The 15,774-nt window shown below is 40.8% G+C and overlaps 1 protein-coding gene across 1 annotated transcript in view; it reads left to right on the top strand.

The window, feature by feature from the left end:
• LOC123787399 (uncharacterized) overlaps window positions 1-15,774 on the top strand; it is a 258,659-nt gene that overhangs the window by 198,308 nt on the left and 44,577 nt on the right. The gene's annotated exons all lie outside the window — the stretch shown is intronic.

The raw sequence follows: 15,774 nt of genomic DNA, 5'->3' as shown, positions 1-15,774 counted from the left end.
TAAATTAATTGTGTATTTTAGAGACCTTTCCATGTTCACACCCATAAAAGTTACTTCATTATTTTTAATGGTTGAATAGCTTTCCTTCATATCTTTTACTCTTTTTTTTTGTTTTAAAGATTTATTTATTTGAGAGAGAGAGAGAGAGAGAGCAAGCAGGGGGAGGGGCAGAGGGAAAGGGAGAGAGAGAGAGGAGAGAGAAAGCAGACTCCCCACTGAGCACGGAGCCCAACTCTGGCTCAGTCCCAGGACCCTGAGATCATGACCTGAGCTGAAATCATGTTTACTGACCGAGCCACCCAGGTGCCCCCTTTATACTGTTCTATATGGATTTTAAAACATAGGTATTATTTATGTTTGTTTTGCTGTTGCAAGCAATGATGCAATAAACAATGTTGTACCCATATTTTGTAAATATTTCCAAGTGTATCCATAAGATAAATCCCTGTAGGTAAAGTTCTCAGTAAAATGTACATGCATCTTAATATGGCGAAGTACTCTCCAATATGGGTCTATTTTTCTATAGTCACATGCACAGAACATGAGAATGCTTACTTTTCCATATCATTGACATGATTAGGTTTTGGCATTTTAAGAAAATTGCCAATCTAGTTGGGGAAAAATCCATCATATTCTTGTGTTTTGATTTGCATTTGTTCATTAACAAGCTTAAGCATTATTTCAAAAGTTTATTCACCATTCATATTTTTTAATGAATGCCCCCTTAAGTCCTTTGTCCATTTTTAATATGTTGCTTAACTTTATAATTGATTTGAATGATACTTAGAAACTGTCCTTTGTTCATCCTATGTTGCAAATGTTTTTCCAGTTTGTGATTTTTTCCTCTGACTTTGCTTATGGCTCTTTGTTTTGTCACATGGATTTAAAAAAAAAAATATAGTCACATTTATTGTTCTTTTCTTTTATGGCCTCTGAGCTCATGGTTTTAAAAATCTAAGTGGAGTTTCCAGATTGGTTGATTTGGGAAATGCCACAAAACTCCCTTATTAGGATTTCATTCACATGTTTTATAAAGTTTGCCATATCTTTGTGGTCAAAATGAAGAAATAAAAGTTGAGTGATATATACATCAAAGTGCCTTTACAGATGACTCAGTGAGTGTACACGAAGAATACTGATTAATGAGTCCATGTCAACCTGGATTCCTTTGGCCTTGATGAAGATAGAAGACATAATTCTCATATTTTCAGACAGAAGAAAGGTTGAGATAGTTTCCTGGATAACAGAACCAAGATTCAAGATCTTCACAGGCCAGAACAACGAATTTAAAACCAATGAGACAATTTAAAAGAGATAGATCAACGATTTGTATTTTTCCAAAAGTTCAAATATATAAGGACAAATGGGAAGACCTGAGATACCAGATATTCATGGAAGTAACATAACAACAAAGATAGAGCTCAGTGTGAATTAATGGTGTGCTAAGAATACCAAGAAAGTCAGTGTGGTCTTAGGTTCTCTCTGGACTATGTACTAATTTTCTTAAAAAACTTTAATTTCGAGATATAAACTTACAGAAATTATAAGAAGAGTACAGAGAGTTTCCATGTACTTTCTCATCTAGATTTTCCCAATGGTAACATCCCATGTAATTATATACCACTATTAAAATCAGAAAATTGACATTTGTACACTCTATGCACCTTATTTTTCACCAGTTTTTGCATTCACTCAGAGTGTGCGTGTGTGTGCATGCGTGTGTGTAGTTTCATGGAATTTTATCACAACTACAGAGTCATATATTCTTTTTTTTTAACGATTTTATTTATTTGAGAGAGAGAGAGTGATAGAGCACAAGTAGGGGGAGCTGCAGAGGGAAAGGGAGAAGCAGGCTCCCCACTGAGCAGGGAACCTGATGTGGGGCTTGATCCCAGGACCCCGGGATCATGACCTGAGCTGAAAGTAGATGCTTAACCCACTGAGCCACCCAGGCGCCCCCAGACTCAGGTATTCTTCACAGATTTAAATTGGTAAACAAAGTTAGAGTAGACTTATCTGTAGAAACAGATGTGTTCCTTTATTTCAGACAACTCAAGCCTGGAATTTTATATAAGTGATGTACCCTAGATAAAAATGTACCTGGGGTGAACTTGTACAAAGTACTCCTATGGTCCCTAGATTTGCTACATTTGCGTATAATGTATGCAAATAATGTACTATAATGAAGCTGTATGTTGACAAACTATGGAATTGAAGAGAAATGAGATTTTTAGCAACATTTTAAAAAGGTTCTGGGATGCCGGGTGGCTCAGTTGGTTAAGTGTCTGCCTTCGGCTTGGGTCATGATCCCAGGGTTCTGGGATCGAGCCCCACATCAGGCTCAGTGCTCAGCGGAGAGCCTGCTTCTCCCTCTGCCTGCTTCTCCCCCTGCTTGTGCATTCTTTCTCTCTCTGGCAAATAAATGGATAAATGGATAAAATCTTTAAAAAAAGTTCTATGAAGGCCTGTCATGCAACAAAGGGGGGTCAGCTTATTATATGCCATTACAGTGTCTATTAAGAGAGATTGGAGGCAGTTGTAAGAACTGATAATGGGTAAAGATAATGAATATCCTAAAGGAGATGGAATGTTTGAGAGCGTAGGTTTTGCTTTATATCCCGGATTAGGGAAGGAAGAGGAGAGGGAGGAAAGGCAGAGAGAAGAGGTAGAAGAAGTGCTGGTGGCCCTAGTGGCACACATTGGTAAAGAAATAAACGCAGTTATGAAGGTATATCTTAAATGCCTTCTCTATTGAACATTTCCCATTGACTTTGTAAGGAGCAATGATTGTATTCAGCTATGGTACCTTTTAATTGTGAAGATAAAGAGAAGGTTGATAGATATTTTTGTAACTCTGTCATTCTGTCTTCTTTGCCTTTCTTTTTAAAGTTGATGATACATGTTTTAATCTGAAGAATGCTATGTTTTGTAGGCACCAATACTGTTTTGACTGTCTTTTTCCTAATCAAACTTGAACAGACCTAGGTTACTGACTGGTGAGTTTATAGTTCTTTATGGCACATGTTTTGGAAGTTTCCAAGAGGTGACCGCTGTAATACTCTGAGGACTGGTGAAATTAGGAGCCTGTGTAAGATCAAAAGCCAGTCCCATGGAGCTATAAAGGAGAACATCTGCTCTGAAAGCATCTTGAGGGAGAGGAAAGTTATCAGGTATATTGGTTTGGATTTCATCCAGTTGAATGTAATGGAATACTCAAAAACAAGGACTTAAGAAAATGGAGAGTTATTTATCTTTTACATGACAAGAAGTTGAAAGGTAGTGGTTGCCAGCTTTAGTGCAGTGGCTCTGTCATGTTAGGGCGAGTCTCTTCAGTTTTCCTCACTACTCCTCATGGTTGCAGGAGGGCTGCTGCAGCTCCAGGCAGCATGTCTATATTCAAGGAAGGAAGAAGGGAGAAGAGAGAAGGGGAGAGGAGGAAAGAAAACGGGAAGAGTTGCCATCAACTCCTTCAGGAAATGCAAATGTCTTCCCAAAGCCTTCCCTCATATCCCACTGACCAGAATTTTTCCTTCTACCTACAATTTTGAGTCCCACAATTTGACTGAGACAAATGTACATGCTTGAATGATCTGAGAGGAACTAAGAGGGGAACAGAGAGTTTTCTATAATATGCACATGGTTTAAGGACATTAACCTGTGAAGATGGACTGTTGATCTCAGAGATTTAACTTGATATTTATTTGTCGACTTCCTTTATGTACTCATTTATGCCTGATTAAGAGAAAGGAGGTAGGGCAATAAGGATTTTGGTAGCTCTCTACTGAACTGAAATCATCTGCGGGATGGGGTATGAAATTGGCCATAAAAACTCTTCTTGTGATTTTCCTGCAGCCATTCTCTGAAAAAATATCAATTTGGAGAAATTTATTCATAGACTCTCTGTTTTTCATTGTAAACATGGTGGGTTGATGTTCTGGGATGTTCCATCTGGGAGCCCAAGTAGGTTTCAGGAGATCGCCCCTCTCCATTTGAGAGTTGTATTTCTGTAATTGAGACCAGAGCTTGACTCCTTGTGTCCACAATGCTACTAAATTGAATTAGAGACTTTATGGAAAGAACAATGAAAGCCCAAATTCATGTATGAGCATGCAGATCTTTTAAGTGGTAATATAAAACAGGCACAGCATTCTTGGGCTCTAAGTGTGGGTTTTAGAAAATGTGTTTAGTAACACAACTCTGATTGTTTAAGGGGACTTTGAGCATCCGATGAAGGAGGTTTTAATTAGCCCCTTTTTATAAATGTGGAAATCAAGGGTCAGGAGAGTTAAGGAACTGGCCCGAAGTTTCTCAAATAGAGCTGAGATTCAAAGTGCTTCTTCTCTGATCCGTGGACCTTCCTCTTCATTAGGAGGACACCCTAAGCTACTGCTAAGCTCCACAAAGTGAGTAAAATCAGGTGTAAGTAGGTAAAGAAGTGAGGCCCAGATCGAAAAGATTGTTCTATAGGCCTGAAGTCATGTAGGCTGGTGTTGGTGCTCTGCCCTTGTGATTCAGTGTGTGTTTGTGATAGAGTGATTTATACAAGGATCTATGAGATCAGTCTTGCTGTGGATGTGGGGGCTGTCTGTTATTGCTCCTCAACACAAAAGGAACTCAACCTCAGATGTTTGTCTTGGGGACAGGCGCCTGGTCCTGGGTTGGTGTTCCCGTGGACAAAGGTGAGCCCTCATTCTGCAGCCGCCATTACATACCTGACCACTAGGGGCACACTGACCCCACCGACCTGGACCCTAGGGAGAGGACCCGGGGACGTGGCCCCATTTGCCTTGGCTCCTCTACCCGATAAGACACTGAACATTTCCTAAAGAGCTTTTACTGTGTGTGTGTGTGTGTGTGTGTGTGCGTGCGCGTTGGGAGGGAGACTAAAAAAAAGATAAAAAGGTATAGAAAGAGGTGCATTTAGCAGGAGTCCTGGCTACAGGTATGCTGGGCTGGCATAACTCATTTTTCTTCATTTTCATCCTAAGGAACCCTACTCCAAAGCCTGTCCTTGGAACTTTCTCCTTTCCCTTCTTTCTTGGGGGTGCCTATCCCATCCAGTGCAGGATTACTGCAGATGGGGTGAGGAACATGTTCCAGACTAAGTATATATGTATTCCCTCCACATTCAAAGGCTTTGTGGATGGCAAATGTGGTTTTCCCATGTTTTCCTTACTGCCATGACTTTGAATGGATATTAATAGTACTGGTTAAATAAGAATTAATTAAACAAAAAATTTTATTTACATCCCTGTTTTCATCCCCAACTCTAGTGCCAGGCTTGGCAATGCCTCAAAACAAACCATTATATATTCTGTATATCCCCACGTAGATATATCCACATACAAGTGTACGTGCACTTGATGCATATACACACTCAGCTCTGTGTCTAGGATGTAGTTGTTGGGAGTAGTGGAGTAGTGGATGAAGCACACTTTTAACCATCTGTTTTCAGCTTAAGCAATTTAACCGTAACTACCATGAGTCACAAAAATAGACCTACTCTTGGACACAATAATTTGTCTTTGGAAAATGCTACCAAGTAAATCACTAAAAAGAAAGAGAAAGTTAAACAAATACATGGATATATATATTTTTTAACATACAGGGGTATTTTAATTTATAGTTTATGGATTGTTTTCACACAAATTATCTCATTTCATGTTCATAATGACCTTCTGGGGGAGGTGGTTTTGTTTTTCCTCATTTTATAAATGGGGGAACAGGCTTAGAGAAGTGATACGGTTTCTTTAAGGTTGCACAGTTGAATTGAGTGGTAGAGTTTGGACAGTTTTGCTTAGTTTGGAAAGTAGGGAAACTCAACCAACAAAGATAGACGCTCGTCAAAAAGACCCACAACAAAGCACTTGAACATGCATGTGCTTTAAGGGAGGAAATGGGAAATCTATGTCTTCAGTCCAAGTTCAGTGTTCTCTTTACCATACAATCCCCACTCCCCAATGGAGGAACTTGTTAATGACGGTGTACCAGTTTAATGCACACCGGGGAGGCCTTGTATACTGTAATTACAGAGACTGAAATGCAATGGAAAGTATTTATGGCATAATTTAAATTATAATATAAAAGTCATACTCATAGTATAATTATAAATGTATAAAGTATGTATATTTAAGGATAAAAATTGGAAGGGAACGTGGAAAAATAAAAACTGTTGTGCTCATGGGATTGTAACTAAATTTTCATAATATTTTTTTCCTGAGTACAAACAGAATTAACAGTAAGTTTTAAAAATCCAAATACTATAAAAAAATGAACATTTATTAAGTACAAGTACTGGCCTAAGTGCTTTTCATGCCTAATTCCATTTAATCACAACTCTGTGAGGTAAATGTTATTATAATTTCCACTTGGTAGATGAGAACCATTTGCTTTAGGATGCTTAAATAACTACTCCAAGGTTTTAAAGGTAGAAGTCAAGATGGGGACTCTTGGGTTTATGCTCTGTTTCTTCCAACCCCAAATACCAACAGTCCTTCAATATGTGTCCTATAAAGGGACTAGTCGGTCATTTAATTGTCCAACTCATCTTACGTGACTACACAGACTCTTTTTTGTCTCATTGTGGAAGAGCTTTAGTTGATTGACAGATATTACCCATTCGCAGAGTGTCTAATTACTTAGGGAAGGCCTTGTGGACCCTCTACACATACTAGATGAAATGCATTGAGGAAGTAGAGATTTACAGCCTGTTTTGCAAAACAAGGGTCCGTAATAGTAGAGGCTGCTATGAAGGGGGATTCTGAGCGTGCTACCAACACCTTGCCTTTTACAGGTTTAATGGCAGCATCGACCAGAACCTTAGCTCAGGAGGTAGGTGTGTTCGACAACCCATGGGATGCAAAAAGGGTTTCTATATCTCCCATCCCAAGGAACAGTGCTAGCCCCAGGCTTTCCCCTAAATCTACAGGAAGACAGTCAGTATATTATTGCTCTTGTTCTGAATTGGTAGGATAAATGCCTCAGTTCTCTACTTCACTTTGCGCAAGCATTAACTTTGAGTTGAGAAGAAAAGTTGTCCTCTTCCAGCAGAAGGGATCAGCCTGGGTTTCTTGGTTCTAATGAGGCTGGGATTTTTCCAGTGGTGTGAAATTCCTTCTAAGGCTTGAGTAATGACTCTATTGTAGAAATGTCCTTTCTTGCTGCTGGTTACAACATTGCTGGTTTGCAGGAGCAGATTGCTCTTTGAAAGAGGGATTTGCAGAAGGCTTTGGAGAACGGGACACCAAGTGGTTCTTCCACACCGCCCCCACGAGACAGCTGACCTCCCAGCTATCTTTCCTTCATAGGATGGAATTTCTAATCTGTAGGCTTCAGGTGCCTTACTTCTTCCCTTTCCCATTTCCTCCTTCAGAGCATGTGCACGTTCAAGGTCTTTGCTGTGAATCTTTTTGATTAGTGTCCTGTCTTTTTTGGTTGGGTTTCCTTGCTTTCCAAACTGAGCAAAATAGAAACCACCCTGTTCCTGTTCCCTTTTGTCTAGAGCTCTCAGTTATTCAGAATCTTGAAATGTGTTCTTATTCTTGGGCTTTTATTCTTTGGTGTGAAGTTGGTATTAATGCTCCTTAACACTGCAGGTAGCATTCTTCCTCTGAAAAGCACTTCATGAAGATGAGCTGATTAACCCTCTCAACACCTCTTGTCCTGTGGGGACAATTAAGAGTTGGCTAACAACAGGAAGGAGAAGGGAAGTGATTCTTACTCTTTTCATGAGTGTCTTCAAGTTTCAAAGCACATTCCTTGCCATTAGCTAGAATACAGAATATGGGAGAGAGAGGAGAAAGGAGAGATTTTGAGAGGAAATCCCTCTACCACCTTCATGAAATTCTGCATTAAAGACTTTGGTGCAGGTCCTTTAGGGGATGAACTTTGTGGAGCTAGCTTTGTCTAAGAACTTGAGTAGGGTCTTAATTTTAATCCTCATTTTCCTTCTGATTTAGAATCATAGATGTTAGAGGATTCAGACCTTGGAGATACAGATACTCAGCTCCTTGACCTTACAAATGCAAAAACTAAGGCAGAGAAAGGTTAGATTATTTTAAGGTCATATAGGGCTAGCTCGGTTTGTTTATTGGCATGCCCTTGGCTTCTGTGTTAGATAAGGTGACTGCTTATCTTGAGGGTCTTAGGAGAAGGTATTAATTGACTGTCAGTGGCCCGTGCTAGGCTTAGATATTGGGCTATGCTCAGCATGTGGTTCCTGAGTGAAGTGGAGGTGCCTGTTATGGCCAGCCCAGCTGGTGTACAGAAGAAAAATAGAACCACCATTGTGCAAAAATTCTCTCTATGTATATTTGGGAAAACAGGATATAGAATACATCATTTATCTTCAAAGAGAGTCAACGGATATTTGATTTAAACAAACAGTCCATTATGGTGTTCACTGTAGCAAATTCTGTAATTATAAGTTTTATGGCAACTCCCATTACTAACCCATTTTCATCCCTCTCCTAGCTGTCTGAAAAACCACAAATTGGGTAGGAAATTTCATGGCTAAACTCTGCCTGGTGGAGGATGGATGACTTCTGGGAGCACAGGCAAGGAAAGAAAATCTCATTAGCTACCTCTAAGTTATTGTTGAATGGGAAGAAATGTAAGCATATTCCTTTTCCAGTTTGCAAAAGAGTTGAATGTTTCTTTTCTCTGTATCGTGAAATTGTGAAAAATGAGGTAGAAAGACCTCATTTTTAAGGCTGTAGAGAATCACTAAGAAATGTTGGGGAAAGTGCTTTACTGAATCACTTCTAAGCGTGCCAGAGATGGGGCCGCTCATGATTTCAGCATCTACTCTGCCAGTGTTTACAATTTCCATTTTCCTCTGCTCTGCCTTGATCTTTGTATCTGTGGAATCCTGGGTTCTTAGAGTTAAAAGGATTTGAAACCCTGGCTGGGAAGAGAAAGGCTCAGCATGTGTCCTGGTTGGTGGTATTTTCGGAGGTGGCAGGATCTGGCCTCCAGGGTTAAGTGGACCAGTGGTTTTGTGTGGAGTCCATATAGTGCCACATTGCCAACAGGTACTTAACAAATATATCTTGAAACACACATAGTTCAGTAGCAGAATTCCAGACACTAAAAAAAAAACAACAACAAAACAAAAAAACAAAAACAAACAAAAAAACTTCCCTCAGCCTGTCTAAATGTAACCTGTGTACTTAATCATGAGCAGGTTTCTTACCCTCAAGTCAGTCACAGACTGTCTTCTTGCTGTATTGTGTGTCTGCCTGGGAATTGTCTCAGCTCATCTTCCCGTGGGTCCTGACTCTAAGTCATTTTTCAAGGCTTAACACAGTTTCTGGGTTTCCTCTGCTCCCCTAAAGGGTCTCCGGATTATCTTAGGCTATAAGTAAATCTTCATTCTCAAGATTCAGGGAGCATTTCTTTCTTGTCCTACCAGATTAAGATACTAACTTATAAATGTTTTGTATGGTTGCGAATGGTTTCGGATACATTGCTTGTCTCCATACTTCGATTGTAAGTGCTTTGGGGACTGGGATCATCTTTTACGTATCCAACCTTAGTGTTTGGGGAAATTCTGAGCCATAGTTCATGCTTCCTCAACTGCTGCTGAGTAGTAATATAGAACGTGTGAGGATGCTTTCCTTCCCTTCTAGGCTATAAGCTCTTTAAGCAAACATCTTTCTGTAATTCATCTTTTTGTGCTTTACACTCACTTAATGCTTAATAAATATCTGTTAACGAATGATTTGTAATCTCCTAAGCTTTTCAGAGAGGACATATGTCTTTAGCTTCTCCTCATATCTCTAGGTGCTTATCAACCTGGTAGACTTGACGACTCCGCTTCCGATGGAGCATTTTCATACCTACTCCCGCTAGTTACCTGTGGGGATCATAGGGACTTGGGATTACTTTTGGATGCTGTTGTTTTGCCTCTAATACCCATGTCTTTGCAAAAATTGTTTCCATGGAAAGTGTCCATTGTACATGTTTTCTTTGCCTTTCGATACACAAAGACACAGATTTGAAAAGAAATAGTATTATGGTTCTGTTATACACATTCCTTGTGATATTAATTTCTGCTTCCTTAAGCCTTATTTGGAAATAAGTGGGGATAAAAAATATTGAATAAGAGTATTCTCAAAGCGCTGACCTATATAATCTGAAACAAAATATTACCATGGCCATCTCCCTGCCTCTCTTCTTCCCCAATGCTATGGCTCTGTAACTGTGCAGTTGTACCACATTGTCTTCCTGCAACTTTCTTCACCACATGGTATCATGGACACTTTGAGAACCTTGAATCCCAGCTGCTCTGTTGGCCTAGTTAGTGTTTCTAGAACATTGATTTTCTTACTTTTAAAAAAGCTCACCAGTATTATTTCCTCAAGTAATAGTAAGCTTACTTTTGAGTTGGAGTCTGTTTTCACCCTATAAACCATTCATTCACTAATTATTAAGATATTGTAATTTACATAGTTCCACATACATCCTGAATATTTTAAAATACCCGGATAGGATGTTTCATGGATCTCTTCACTTAACAAACATTTACTCAACATCCCCTCTGTGACGTTTAGTGAAACAGTAAAAAAAGGATGCATCTTAACCCTGCTTTCTGGAAGTTTGCAATGTAGGAGGTGATTGGAGCAACATTGGAGTCGAGAAACTGAGACTTGAAATAGAGGTAGATGGCACATCTGGGGTCTTCGAGAAAAGATCCATTTGTTATGATTTTGAGTAATCCGAAGAGCTTTTCATAAGAGGGAGCTTTTAAATGAAACCTTGGTGGTTGAGTAGATGAAGAAAGGGATGGGGTGGGAGCAAGAGTAGAGTGCTGTGGGTGAAGGAAAGAGCTGGAACAAAGACTCATGGATAAAAAGGCACGAGTAGTTTTGGGAGAGGACGTCCAGCAAGTGACAGTGGGGTGTCAGGGGGCTCTTATTTGGGTATGTGAGGGATAACAAAACAAAACATTAGGATTATATTTTTAAAGAAAGAATTCATACTCATTCCTCTGTTTCATTTGTTGCTGCTGAAATGAGTGATGTGGCAACATCATTAACATTGTTCCTGTGGATGAACCAAAGTGCTGAGGCCAATGCCAAGGGAGAGAAAGTGTTCGGGAGAGATAGCAGCGGATGTATAGTCACCATTGACTGGGGGAACCTGGGTGGCCAATACTCAGCTGACCACTGGAGTTTCCTTAAGAGACGAAAACGTCTCCATGGAATAGCAAAGTGAGAGGTCCTAAGGTTTAAATATGCTGTGTGACCCTGGGAAATCATTTCATTGTTCTAGATCTTAAGATCCTCATTGGAAAATGAATTGGTTGGACAAGAACGCCTTTAAGGTTTCTTTGACTCATCCTATGACTTTTTAGGCCAGTGATTTTCAAGCTCCCTTGAACATACATCTGTCTGTTTCATTCAGGAGCCTCACTTGTGAGTCAGTATTAGGACGCAGTTGTACTTTCCACTAAGACTCTCAGGCATCCTGTCCCCCGGCAGATTCTTCTGTAGGTAACTACGCTGAGAAAATCCACAAAGTCTTTCCAGACTGATGCAGTCTGTGTTGATCTTGCCCTTTCCAACTCTGCAATTCCTGGAGAACTTCCTTGGATTCCTGGAGGACGGAAACCTATTTTTAATCTTCTCTGGCTTTTCAGTACTGAGCCTCATGGAATGTTAGGCTTACTCATTTCAAGAAATCTGTATTGAGAGTTCTTGGGTGACAGGTACAGGGGACACAGAGACAAAAATTTCCCTTAAAGAGCACTGTCCAATTGATAGGACATCCGTGCAAATGAAATAAATACCTAGAATTTTATTGTTTGATTAAATGGACATTTAATACTTTTTCAAACCTGAAGCCTTAAATATTTAATATTCACAGTTTTTTTTCCCTCCTAGTCCATTAAATAACAATTCTCCAATATCTTTGAAGGAATATAAGGTCAGGGAAGGGTGAATTACATCACTTGTTGTCAATTTATTGAACACCCACAAAGCAAAGGATGATTTGTAAAGTTCTGCTACTATGCCAGTGCCCTCTTTTATTTTTTTAAAGATTTTTTAAAGATTTATGTTTTTATTTAAGAGAGAGAAAGAAAAAGAGCGAGAGACAGAGAGCATGGGAGGTGGGGGAGGAGCAGAGGGAGAGGCGAGGAAGTCTTAAGCAGACTGTGCTGAGTGCAGAGTTTGACATGGGGTTTGATCTCATGACCCTGAGATCATGACCTGAGCTAAAACCGAGAGTTGGACACTTAACCAACTGCACCACCCAGGTGCCCCATCCCAGTGTCCTCCTGAGAAGCTGGCCACAGATGATATGTATATTCAGTTGATTTCAAAAACTCTAAGGCCAAGTGGCCTTGACTGATAGCCCCCCAACCCCTGCCCTGCTTCTCTTTCTCCTCAGCCTGCTCTGGCTTCTCTATTTTTTATTCATTTTCTCTTCCTCTCTATTTTTCCTTCCATTTTCCTACTCTTTGGCCAGTTTTATGTTCCTCGTCCTCTTATAGATACCTTCACTAAGGGTTAATTATGTGCCAGGTACAGATGATTTTTTTATGTAGATCATTATTGAATCCTAACAACAATATTTTGATGGAGAAGAACACTGAGGCTCAATGATGCTGTCATTTGGCCAATGGCACACAGTGGGGGGTGGAGCTCCAAGAGGAGCAAACGCTTCAGTCTGATGTATCACAATCCAGCCTAGACATCTTCCTTGCAGAGCAGTCTTCTTTCATTTAATCAAGTGTGCCTGAAACTTTTCAGACAACCTCGGGAAAGTTAAGGTAGTTTGTGTCTTCTTTTACTCTAGATACAATTATTTGAGAAACTGATGGATAGAACTTGCAAAGTCTGCAGGAAAGAACTTCTGGACCCTTTGGAGTTTTTCACCAAGCACCACCATCTCCTCAAAGGCAAGGAACAGCAATTATGATGAAAGAGACTAGCAAATAAAAGGAATAAACAATGTAATGATTGCCCTGGAAAAACCATAGCCCGTCTTCTATTTCCATTTTAATAATGACCCCTAAGCTTCCCAGGGGGGTTTGGAACATACATGTTATCTTAAAACACTTTTTTGAACTTTGACATGCTTTATTGGCTTTAGCTATAGATCTTACATACTTTGTGTTAAATTTTGTTCTTAAATATTTTATGTTTTTGTATGATGCTATATATGGTATTATTTCTAAATTGTAATTTTCAATTGCTCATTGCTAGCATATAGAATACATTGATTTTTATATATTGACTGTGTATCCTGACACCTTGCTAAATTGAATTCAGTCTCCTAGATAGACTCACCTGTGATCCATCAGCAGCCAACACTCTCAGGCTCTGGTAGGATAAGTGTCTTGGTTCTGCACGGAGCATGTGGATGGTGGACAGTCATGGTTACAATTATAATCCCATTGCAGTACACCTGCTGGGAATGTCTGGCTGCTGCTCCTCTCCCGAGCTCCTCTCTTGCCACTCCCGTTCCTACATATGCAATGATTCTGAACTACCTCCAGCCTTGTGGATAAAGCCACGGATTTTCTTGCTTCTGTAACTTTGTTCATGCTGCTCCATCTCCTTCAAACATTAATGTTCAGATTAAAAAAACCAAAAAACAAAAAAACCAAACAGTTGTAATACAGGCTTGAATGCAAAGAGAAGTGAAGGTAAAGGGGATGGGGGGCCCGTGGGGGTATAGGGCAGGAGAAGCCAGGAAGGCAGTGGTCTGGGCTCTTGCAGGAAGGCAGGCAGTAGGCCTCTCAGGAAATCTGTTTCTGTGACTCTTGTGGTGTTGGTCCCAGCCTGTGTTCAGATCTGAGGGTATAGCTACTGTATTGTGCTTGTTGGGTGCTCCCCTTCTAAGGGCTATAGGGACCTAGATATGGGGATGGGAGAGTGAAGAAGGGCAGGCCTGGGGCTGGGCAGGGGAGAGCCTCTCAGAGCTAGACCTGGAAACAAGTGGAGGAGAAAACTCAGGAGCTGGTGTGCCAGCACCTCACGGAATGTGGTGATATTCACCACTCAATGTGGTAAATATCACATTCACCATTTACCGCTAGCAAATGAATTTAGTAATGAAGAAATAAACCTGTTGTTCCTTCCTTCTGCCTTGTACCCTCAGCATAAATTTCTTTTAATTATTTTAAGAGTTTATCAATTATACGGTTATTGTCGGTTCAGGTGCTGAACCTTTTCTGTCAGAATTTGACTCCGGTTCTTAAGATCAGGTGACCCTTCATGAAGGATCAGTGTGACAGTGACAAAGCTTTTAAGGAAGGAACCGATGATTATTGCTGGTAGAGGCGACGTGTTCCCACGTGGAGTCAGTATTAGTGATGGGCATCTAGCCTTGAGAGGTACACTGGCTCTTCCTGAGCACCTTGGAGGAGGAGCGTGCAAAGCCGTTGAGTTAAGCCCTTACTAAGATTGCTTTTTCTCCTTGGGATGAAAAATGATCAGATGTGAGGCCCTCCTGCTCAAAATGGGGAAAAGCTACCTGTGAATTTATCTCCAGAAAAATTGTTTGTTCTGATTCCTAGTCCTTGAGGAACACTGCCCAATCTGGGTCCACTGAGAGTTAGATGATTAAGGGCATTATTTCCTGAAGTTGATTTTAATCCACACTCTACAGAAAAGTTATTGCCTTAGATGACTTTTGAGTTGGAGGACACATCTACTTTGGCTGAAGTCCTAGAACTTGAGAGATAATTACAGGTGATATACAATCACCTCTAAATAGGGCCAATATTAGCATAACGGGATATCTCTGCTGGGCTCAAGTATATGTGGGGTGCAGAATTAGGAGACACCCTAGTTCTAAGTGTCTGTTTACATTCACTGAAAAGCCTTTTAGATAAACAGTGGCAACGCTGAGCACAACAACATACTCTGTCCACCATTTGGGCTGAAGATACACAGAGACACTTCTGTTCGGTATGGGAGAAAAATTGGGTTATGGAGGAGTAGAGGCATTGGGTAAGCAAGAGGGCAGACAGGAAGAAAGGTGTCCCCTAGAGAAGGTTTACTGTAAAGGAAGACATTGTTCTGAAGAGTAAGCCAGAGCCTGCAACAAGGCCTTTGGGTCAGAGAGGAGTAGCGGTTGGTTACGGTGGGCGGTTACTCAAACTCCTTGCCCTGCTACCCTTGTGGAACCTGTGGCCCCAAGGATCCTCACTGTGTACAGGTTGTGAGATTTCAGCAAGATCACTGTGTTCTCCCCATCCCCAATTTTAAATCCAGCACAAGTCAGAGGGAAGAACACCATCCTTCCACGTTCTGAGGAGGCCAATGGGAACACCATGGCTCTATTTGCAGGCGTATCTCTGAAGGCCAAGAGGGGCTCTTGCCTGTAGAATCCTGGCTCAGCTCATTTTCACTTAGCAAAGTATAATGATGCAAAATACTAGGAGGAACAGTAGCCTGGAGGTGAAACCCTAAAGGTGGCCTCTGGTTCTAGAAGGGCTAGGAGCAGAGAAGTCTGGATGGTGCCTCTAGAGAATGAAACTAGGAGGAACTTGAACTTTCCAAGAATCTATGGGCTGAGAAGAGGGGAGGGAGCAAAGGAGAGGCAGGGGAATTCAGGAATTGCTAGGGGAGACCGGCTGATGTGGGGAGCTGAGGGCTGCTCTGAACTGCAAGCAAGAGGAAACATAGGCAGGACACTTCTCTGGTCAGAGTTTGAGTGGTTTTTGAAATGGAAGATGCAAATGGGCTGACCTTGAAAAAAAATGCCTCCATCTAGGCTCGAAAGAACCAGAGGGATAACTAGAGGGGCATGAGAATGAGC

The sequence above is a fragment of the Ursus americanus genome, chromosome 19, assembly GCF_024610735.1.
Source record: "Ursus americanus isolate L20-20 chromosome 19, mUrsAme1.1.p, whole genome shotgun sequence".
In the NCBI taxonomy this organism is placed as follows: Eukaryota; Metazoa; Chordata; class Mammalia; order Carnivora; family Ursidae; genus Ursus; species Ursus americanus.
This window is presented reverse-complemented; position numbering and strand designations above follow the sequence as displayed.